The sequence below is a fragment of the Periophthalmus magnuspinnatus genome, chromosome 22 (assembly GCF_009829125.3).
Source record: "Periophthalmus magnuspinnatus isolate fPerMag1 chromosome 22, fPerMag1.2.pri, whole genome shotgun sequence".
Lineage (NCBI taxonomy): Eukaryota > Metazoa > Chordata > Actinopteri > Gobiiformes > Gobiidae > Periophthalmus > Periophthalmus magnuspinnatus.
The window spans coordinates 19,362,077-19,371,594 of record NC_047147.1 but is presented as its reverse complement, the minus strand read 5'-3'; positions in this window follow the sequence as shown (position 1 = coordinate 19,371,594).

The window sequence follows — 9,518 nt, the reverse complement described above, 5'->3', positions numbered from 1 at the left end:
CAACACTTGCTGATTCACAAAGAGCCGGACGTCCCAGCAGCTGTCCTGTCCATCAAATTGGGTTGACACAGTGTTCGGGTCGTGGATCACAATTCTCTGGATGAGGTTGGGGTAGATGCACGAGGCTTCTAGGCATATCTATAATTAGCATGATATAAAGCTGAAGTTGAAGCTAGGTTTAATTGTGTCAAGTTAAATGAGTCAATAAAAATCTACAGATACAAAGGACATAACAGTGAGCAAAGTTATCACATTCTGTTGGTCTATGTGTGAAAAACACCAGAAACAGAGCTGTTCTTTGACGCCAAACTATGTCTTATATTTTAGAATTGCAGTAAGAATAAAAGTAGCAGTTTCTAAAGCACATGCAGTTTTTCAGTTTGCACTTGTTATTTGGCACCTGGTGTAGTCAATATGCCCTCGTGAACGCTGACGCTTAATGTTTTCTTTGATTAATACTCCTGTACATGGACACTAGAAACTAAACTAAATTAATGGAAAGTGAGAAAATTTGCATTTGTTGTGCACTTTTCTGCAGTATTGCTGAGGAATTTGTAGTTACTGCAAATTTCAAAATCAAGATATCTCAAAAGAGATAAAGCCATAAAACTTTGCCAGCAAATAAAACAGGTGATATGAAGCTGTTCTTTGGTCTTAACTTTTCCTGTAAAGGCAGTGTCGGTGAGAAGTGGGCGGGGCTTGTTTTCCTGTAGGTGAGAGATGGGCGGCGCTTGTTTTCCTGTAGGCGAGGGGTGGGCGGGGCTTGTTTTCCTGTAGGCGAGGGGTGAGCGGGGCTTGTTTTCCTGTAGGCGAGAGGTGAGCGGGGCCTGCTCTGCTGTAGGTGGCTCTGTTCAGACCTCTGGGTTCTTTGGGATCGGGTGAAGTCTGGTCTTGCAGGGGCTCAGCCCTAATAAGGTCAAAGGTATAGAACTATCTACAGCATTAAAAGAGTAAACCCTTGAAACTCTTTTTAAACACTGAATCAATCATGCCTATATTTTATTTGGTAAACATTTCTTTTGGTGTGCATATTTCAGATGCCCTGTTGGTAAATACTGGCACTACCATGGTGAGCCCTGTCATGAGCTGATCACTCTGCCCCTGGACACTTCTCACTCACTCATTCTCTCTGACCTCGTGGGCAGTCTTGGTGCTGTTATTGGCTTTCAAATTCATTAACAATGCACCCGGGCTCAAAAAGCTGTGACCACGGTGTAAGTATATGATCTGAAGTGTGAGTGTTGTTTGCTTCAGCATTACATTGTTTTTCACGTTGTAGGCACATGTCCACACATTGACCACACGTTGTGGGTGAACCTTGTATTTCAGAATGATGATGACTTGATAACTCTGGAGTCCACATTGCCTTATCCTTCAAGCTCTGTGTCTTCACAGTCACAAGCGTCAGAACAAGAGCATTTTGCTTCAGTTGAAAATATTCATCTAAGTATTGCGGTGTTGAGGACTGAAGTAGCCTAACTCAAAGTAACTCTGAAGTAAGTCTAAGCTCAACTAAACCAGTCCCAGTAGAATCAAAAGTTCAACTAAACCTCTCCCGCTACAGTCATAAGCCACATTAATCATTAATGTTGTATGTAGACACTATGTTTTATTATTGCAGACACTAACACTTTGTATTCCAGCGTAAAGTTTGTTCACATCTGCTCCAGTTGTTTAAATTTAACATCTTCCAAATTGGAAAGAACAGTTGGAAATTCCAACAATAAATGTAGTTTTCACCTGAACTGAAACATATAGTATCACTCAGTTTTTTCTTGTTTGTAGATCCCCAGACAGCGCTACACAACAAGACCAGAAAAGTTTGTGTGTGTATATATATATATATATATATATATATATATATATATATATATATATATATATATATATATATATATATATATATATATATATATATATATATATATATATATATATATATATATATATATATATATATATATATATATATATATATATATATGTGTGTGGGGGGGGGGGGGTGTATATGTCTAAACATTAGATATGTCAGAGGTTTTATGACACAGTATGCTGCCAGACATTTTTACATTCCACATTTTAAATATTGTATCACCACCTGGTCACTTGCTGCCAGCACTAATCGAAAACAAATGAAATCTCTTGTTAAAAAAGCAAAATAAAAAACTTTAATAAAAAACAAAAAAAAGAAAAAAAAAGAAGCTAATTCCTCCACTGCACTGTTTTAGAGAAATATCATTTGCTAACTTTTGATAGTTTTTGTACTTTTTAAAAACACATTTTATTTACAAAGTTCTGGACAGTCTGGCTCCTCCTCCATTGACAGTCCATCACTGTCCACTTTCAAACTGCACCAAGAAAAAAAAAAGTCTGTGAGCACTTTTAAGTCTGACCTTTTATTGTTTTATTGTTTCGATTCTCTTTCTGTAGTGTCTGTTATTATCTCATGTGCCACTTCCCTGGAGACGACTGATTGACCTTTTGATATAATCTGGCATATTTACACTGTAACCGTAACAGATGTTCATTGATATGCGCTGTCCCCCTCAAATAAATAAATCAATAAACAAATCTGATTGGATGATACTGTCTGAATCTGGCTCAAGGCACGACAGAGGGAGTGGGAACCAGACTCATATCATTCTGTAAAAAAAACCAAAAAAACCAAAAAGATTTCAGTCTGGACTCTCCGGTCAAGTCCTGACTCTGACCTGGCTTGCATATTCGCAAACCTGACACGTATTTACGATCGAGAAGGGCCTCCTGCTTGTTTCCATGGTAATGCTGTTCCTTTGGCTATAATATTTCACAGTGTGGCATGAAACATAAGCCCCCTGCATAAATATATAAGCTCTGGTCTGATTTTGTTAGTTTAGTTAAAATTTGGTTTTGACAAACACATATTATACAAAATTGACTTTTTGAGCTTTTAACTGTTATATTGTTGTCCCCTTATCAAAAACCTACCTGGAGATATATTTTGCTTCATTCACACTTGTTTCATAAATATCCGCAGATCTGACCTGGAATTTATCTTAGCGGTGTCACCATGGAGACATCATAGCCATAGCAATGACGTTTCCATGGAGACAAGCAGGTGACTAACCCTCCATCAGCAAAGCTACATAGTGCCCTTTAAATGACTGTGGAGCATTTCATATAGATAAGGCAAAAATATATCCATGGAGACAAGATGGCGAACACCCCTCCAGAAAAGTTACGTAATGCACTTTTAACTACAACACTTAATCCATTCAGTTTTCATTTTTATTCTTGTTTTAGCTTCAAAGCCATCCCGGAATATGTTGTCAGATCCCGAATCACTTTTTCAAATATAGCTTGAACAACAGTGTGTACTTTTTCGCAGTACTGGGTGTGGGTGGTACTTCATGAGAAAACTTTTAAGGACAGTTGGAAGGACTTCTGGTGGTTCCCATCCGTCCTCCCTGTTACCTCCCAGATACTCCTCTCCTGCTTAAGCTACACCACTATTTTCCAACTACTTTTACACTTCCGGCCCCATCCCTGTTCACGTTTGTCTTCTGGACCCTGTAATTTGGCCCCACCAATCACTCAGAAGGCCCCTGTCAAGACTGCCATTCATAAAGACTCAAGTAGCTCTTAGTGGTCCATGCAGTTTATTGAAACATTAAATTTGTCTACCCCGGTTGGGCGCGCGTGTATCTTTAGCCCTAGCTAGCTGGTCACGTGCTAACTGTGGGTCCGTCCCGCTGACATCAACCAACAATTACGCTCTCGTCTTGGGTGTGGGTGGAAGCCTCAAGAAAAACCAGAAACATCAATTCTTGGGCAGCGGAGCGAAGAAAAACAGACAAAATGCGAAAACCGTACGGCGAGGTGTGTTATCATAGCGGAGGACAAGAACAAACATGGCCGACGGTGCCAGGAAAGACATCCAAAAGTTGCCGTTGGGAGAGATCCCGTGGATACGCATGAAGGGGAGACTAGCTAAAGGGTGACCGGTGTAAAGGGTCACTTCGGGAAAACCTGCTTAGTCACATTGTGTAGCTTTTTACAGAACTGTGGTGGAGTTATAAACAATGGGAGGATATGTAATTTAGCTGCTAGCTTGTGAGCCGTGACAAATAGACTTGTCAAATGTAGAGATTTAAAGCTCATGGAGGACGCGAGCAAAAGTAAACAAGAAAATTACCCTAAAACCATAACAAATTGTAATTTTGTTGCATATTTTTCTTAGATATAGTGCTGGTTAAAGACGCTGTACTAAGGAACTAGTTCATTTTAAACATTTTACAGTGGTCCAAAGTTATTCCTCACCTACCTTATGCATTCCAAAGCATCCTAAGTATTCACCGCAATGAGCACTTTTCACAAGCTTCAGAGGTCAGAGCGGTGTTTTGCAGTCACAGTAAAGCTAACAACTACTAGCATGCTGACTGTGCACTTCCTGATTGTTGGAAAATAAAATGCTTTATAATTAGATGCAGAGATGATGATCAGTCTAACTAAATATTACATGTAACTGACACAAAAAGTGTTGCAAAAAAAAATAAATATTTCCCATTCATGCCATCCTAAATCTACAACTCATAATAACACACATATGATCTGCTTATTGTCAGCAAAGGACTCATTTTGCTTTCCAACTTGTTTTAATGTCTAAACCAGGCTTAGAGAGACTTATCCATGCATTTGTCTCCAGTAGGTTCGACTACTGTAACGTCCTGCTCACTGGCCTCTCCATATGAGCCTTAAGAAGCTGCAGTAAATCCAGAACACTGCTGCTCAGGTCCTGACTAGAACCAGGAAGTACAAGCACATAAGTCCTGTGCTCAGGTCTCTGCATTCTGGACTGTTAGTGCCATATGAACCATCTCGCACTCTCTCAGACTCTCCAGAGTCAGGACTAAACATGGGGAATCAGCGTTTCAGTTTTATGCAGCTAAAACCTGGTCTTCTAGGCTGGCCAGGCTCAAAACAGGCTCAAAACAGTTCTGTTTAGCTGTGCATATGACTGAAAGTTTTTATTCTGCACTTTTCTCTTTTAATCTAAATTTTATGATGATTATTTATGTTTTGATTTTTTTATATTGTGATTTTAATGCCTTTCTTATTCTGTAAAGCACTTTGAATTACTTTGTGTATGAACAGTGCTATCTAAATGTGCCTTTGCCTTTAGGGATGCAGCCTAGTTTGGCGTATAAATGAATGTTAAAGGACTATTTTCTGGTCATAATAAATCCCCTTAATGATTGAACTTTTATTTATAAAAAGTTGTTCTCTAGTTATGTGAGAGTTTTGTGTTATTTTATTTTTGTTCTAAGTAAATAAATGCTGTTTTCAGTCTCTGCACTGATATTGGTTGATATCAGGCATTGGCAGATATTTAAAGTTACAGTGTCAGAATCGATATTGGAACTGAAAAAGCTGAATCGCTGCATCCCTACTCGCTTTTGATATGGACTGCTCACTATCAACATTTCAGGTTTGGAGTCAGTTACAAGATCTCGAGTTCATGTCTGAGCGAGCCTCCAACTGCCCAAACACAACACGCTGTAATTAACAGAGAAACCTGACCAAGATTTTCACCAAGAGACACTGCCCTTACAACAGACACTGACTTACATGACACGTGTTGTTAAGTTTTAAGGCTTAAACAAGGCAGATGTTTTTTCAGCTGATGAGGTCGAATGATTCACATTCTGATCCAAAAACAGCTCTCATCCACACACAGAAAATAAAGACACATGCATGAGGAGCACATTGCATGGAATGACAGACCAGCTGTGAAATGTGTCCTCTGCATTTGACCCATCCTTCATAAAAGTGGTGCTCAATTTTGAACTGTGAGTGAAGAACATGTTTTACGACTGTTTTGAACTGTTTGCCCCGCCCACTCAGCCCCATCTCTCACTCTGATGTTGAACAGCGTTAGAGAAACAACTACCGGTATGTGGGACAGTCACAAGCAGTTGTCTCAGTTGTGATGGAAGGAATAGATTGAAACTGTATTTAGTTACAGAATATGGACGATTTGCATTAACATGTATCTTGTAATGTATTCAGACACATGGCCCAATCAGAGTACTGTATTCTGAAAACTTTCACATTGAGTTGTATTATATTATAGTGTAAAAATGTGACACAGGATTAAAACAGCACAATCAAGTACTGTAATGTATCCTTTGATTTTAGAAAAAGTACTTTTTCTGAATACCACCAACTGTCCTGATTACATTTTTTTGCAACGTGTATCTTATTTTGTTACTGCCAACACTTTGTACAGTCAAAAATATTCAATTTCACCCAGGAAGAACATGCAAACACCACATAGAAACATATATAGAAATCTATCTTGGAACCTTGTTGTTATGTGGCAGGAGTCCTAACCGCTACACCGCCATGCTACCCAAGCCTGGATTAACACATTACTATGCGTTTTTGCTAATAACGTTACCACACTTAGCACCTCAGTTTGCAGACCTTTTATTTCTCAATCCTTTGGCTTGTAACATTGAAGCGTACGCTCTGAACCTCCACGTGTCTCTGCTTGGCTCATTACTGAACCGCGTTAGCTTGATGTGGTTAGCATGCTTCAAAGTAATAACCATTAGAAATTGGGTTAACAGGCTTCCAACCCACACCAGTGATACTACTCAGGTCTAGTAAAGCCCCCAACACTTCATATATACTTCATAACACCAGCCAAAGTAGCTGTGACATGAGTATATTTAGACAATAGTAAAAGTACATGGAGATAGCAAGCCTGGCACGCCCAAACAGAATGCAAGGGGTAATGTTAGCTTAGTATGTTAGCTTTGTTTGGCTTTCGGTTGCATAGGGATAATGTTTATGTATGATTTCACTGCACTGATCCTAAAAAGTCATTAGAACTGATATATAGTGTCATTGATGAATGGCAACAATTATGTGGATTTGTAGTTAGTATAATATGAGAAAATAGGGTCTAATGGTAGTGGTGCAAGATACGCTGCGAACTAGCGAGATCAAAGGATAAAGCAAAGCAAATAAAGCAGAAGAAAATATAAAAAAATAACTAAAAATGCGACAATAGCGCAGTTGATAGAGGGTTTGTCCACTGATCTGAAGGTTAGCAGTGCAGTTCCAGCTCCCACAAATGAATACTGTTGTTGTGTTCTTGGGCAAGACATTTAACCCCCCCTGACCCCCAGTGTCTGTGTAGTCTGGTGTGTGAATGGGTGAGTGGTTCCTTCATGTAAAGTGTGTTGAGTGGGTGGAAAAGCGCTATATGAAAATGTGCCCATTTATCATTTACTACATCTTGCATTCAATGGGTGATCTGTTTAAACTGATTTACACTTACCTATAAATGTAATGTCTAGTAAATTAAAGTCTGTGGGTCAACAATAAAAATAAATACACAAATATATAATATTCCACATGTGACAAAACTGTGAAACTGTGACATTCAGTTAATTTTTATCAATTGTATTTACATAGGGCGTTTTTAATTTTTCTTTTCTTTTTTTTTTTTTGTACTTTGAAAGTTGTTTTAGATCTGGCATTATTGATTCATTGGTGATTGAAAAACAACTGTGCTTTTCATCATGTAACTTAAATGTGCACTGCGGGACAGGGACATATCATCTTCACGGAGATAAGCAAGTTGCAGATCTTTCATCGGAAAAATTACCTTCCCCAGATACAAGCAGTACACACATAAGTACACCTTTCGTCTCTGTGAAGCTCGTCTCTGTGATGTTATTGCTTTGCCTGGAATGTTCCACAGTATGGCATTTAAAATATATGTTCCATTTATTCATCTACAGTTGTTTCTAATTCTAAAAAAATACCTTGAAAAATATACATTCTTACTATGATAAATGGTCGCATTTCTATGTATTATTTTTCCACCTTTATGCCACTCAAAGCATTTTGCATCAAGGAGCTGCTCACACATCCATGGTTGGTTAAGTGTCTTGCCCTAGCAAGACACTTAACCAACTTAACTTGCCCTAGCACACAACAACAGTATTCATTTGTGGGAGCTGCGGATCTGACTGCTCTACCAACAGTGTTTATGGCAAGAGCTGAATTCAAACCGCCAACCATCAGATTAGTTGACAAACACTCGACCAACTGAGCTACTGTCACCCATGAGAGGACTATGAGAGGACCTCTCCACAGATCTGACCTGTAACTTGACCTGGTGTGGTGGTGACCCCTGCTTGTATCTGGGGATAGATGAGTTTAATGCTATACTGCGGAACATTCCAGGCGATATCTTCTTCATGGAGATAAGCAAGTTGCAGATCTTCCATCAGAAAAGTTCCATAGTACACCTTGGCGTGTCCTTACTTGTTTTACATGTTGCTATAATAGCCTCACGTGAGCCTCTCTTCTCCTGTATATTTTCAGTCTGCTCGTGGCCCTTATAATCACCCAGCTTTGGTTAGGAGGACTATTTCAAACATCCCCAAAGCCAATCGCAAATTACACTCTTTTTATGTGACAAGAGCGGCGTAAAAACTCTTGCCAAATATGATTAAGTATAGCACAGCAATCCTCGGTAAGGTAGCACTTTTTAAAATTACATTTGATTTGATCTAATTGACACAAAACGGGTTCAAAGCTGTTCAAATCTTTAATTACGCCTCGCTGAACGACGCCTGTCACGTTGAGGTGTACAGCACTGTCTCGAACACATAGCTCAAGCCTCAAATTGAACAAGATGCCCTCACGTTGTCAGCTGGCATGTGCACACTTTATAAGAACACAGGAAGGGGCCTTGTTGCCATAAATGGGCGTCCATGGGTATCCTTGGAAACCGGCGGTGGCTGCCCTACACATCGTTTACAGCTAAAATACTTGTGTGCAACCGAACATGTGATTATTTGGGTGTATGCATTTCCTATGTGGCCAAGCTGCAATGGAGAAATTATAGTCAAAAAGGGGTCGTGTGCAAAGGTGGTGAGTGAGTAAGTGAGTGAGGATAGCAGTTAGCATAGCACTGATTAGCTTAATGTATAATAACAGAAACAGTTTGCAGTAATTGTAGGAACAAGCCCAAAACCTCTCAAAATGTATGCACTGAGGGGACAAAAATAACACTAGCCACAAGCACAGAGCTGTCTAGGATACATGATTTTGGCAGTAAAATGCGCCCTCTGGTGGTTGTTTGGCGGCAGTGCGCACATGGCTCAGGGCCCACTTTCTCACATTGGCTGCACTGAAACAACAAACGGCGTTCCCACTGGCTCCATAAATAGATTTATTAGGAGTTTGAAAAGGAAACTCAGCCCAAATACAGGCCGGGTAAATGTTCTTCCTGAAATAGTGACCCGAGCCAGTCCAGGTCCTGTTTATCCTGTGGGCACCTGAGCATGGAGAGGTAGACCCCACCAGCAAATAAACCTGTGCACACATGTGGGCTGTGTGTGTTGTCACCAATGTGTCCAGTACTAATGTCATTTTACAACAGAAAATATACAGGCTCAGGGTCGTTTAGGCCAGACACGTGAAAAATAATAAGAATCATCCTTCTGCTTCATGGA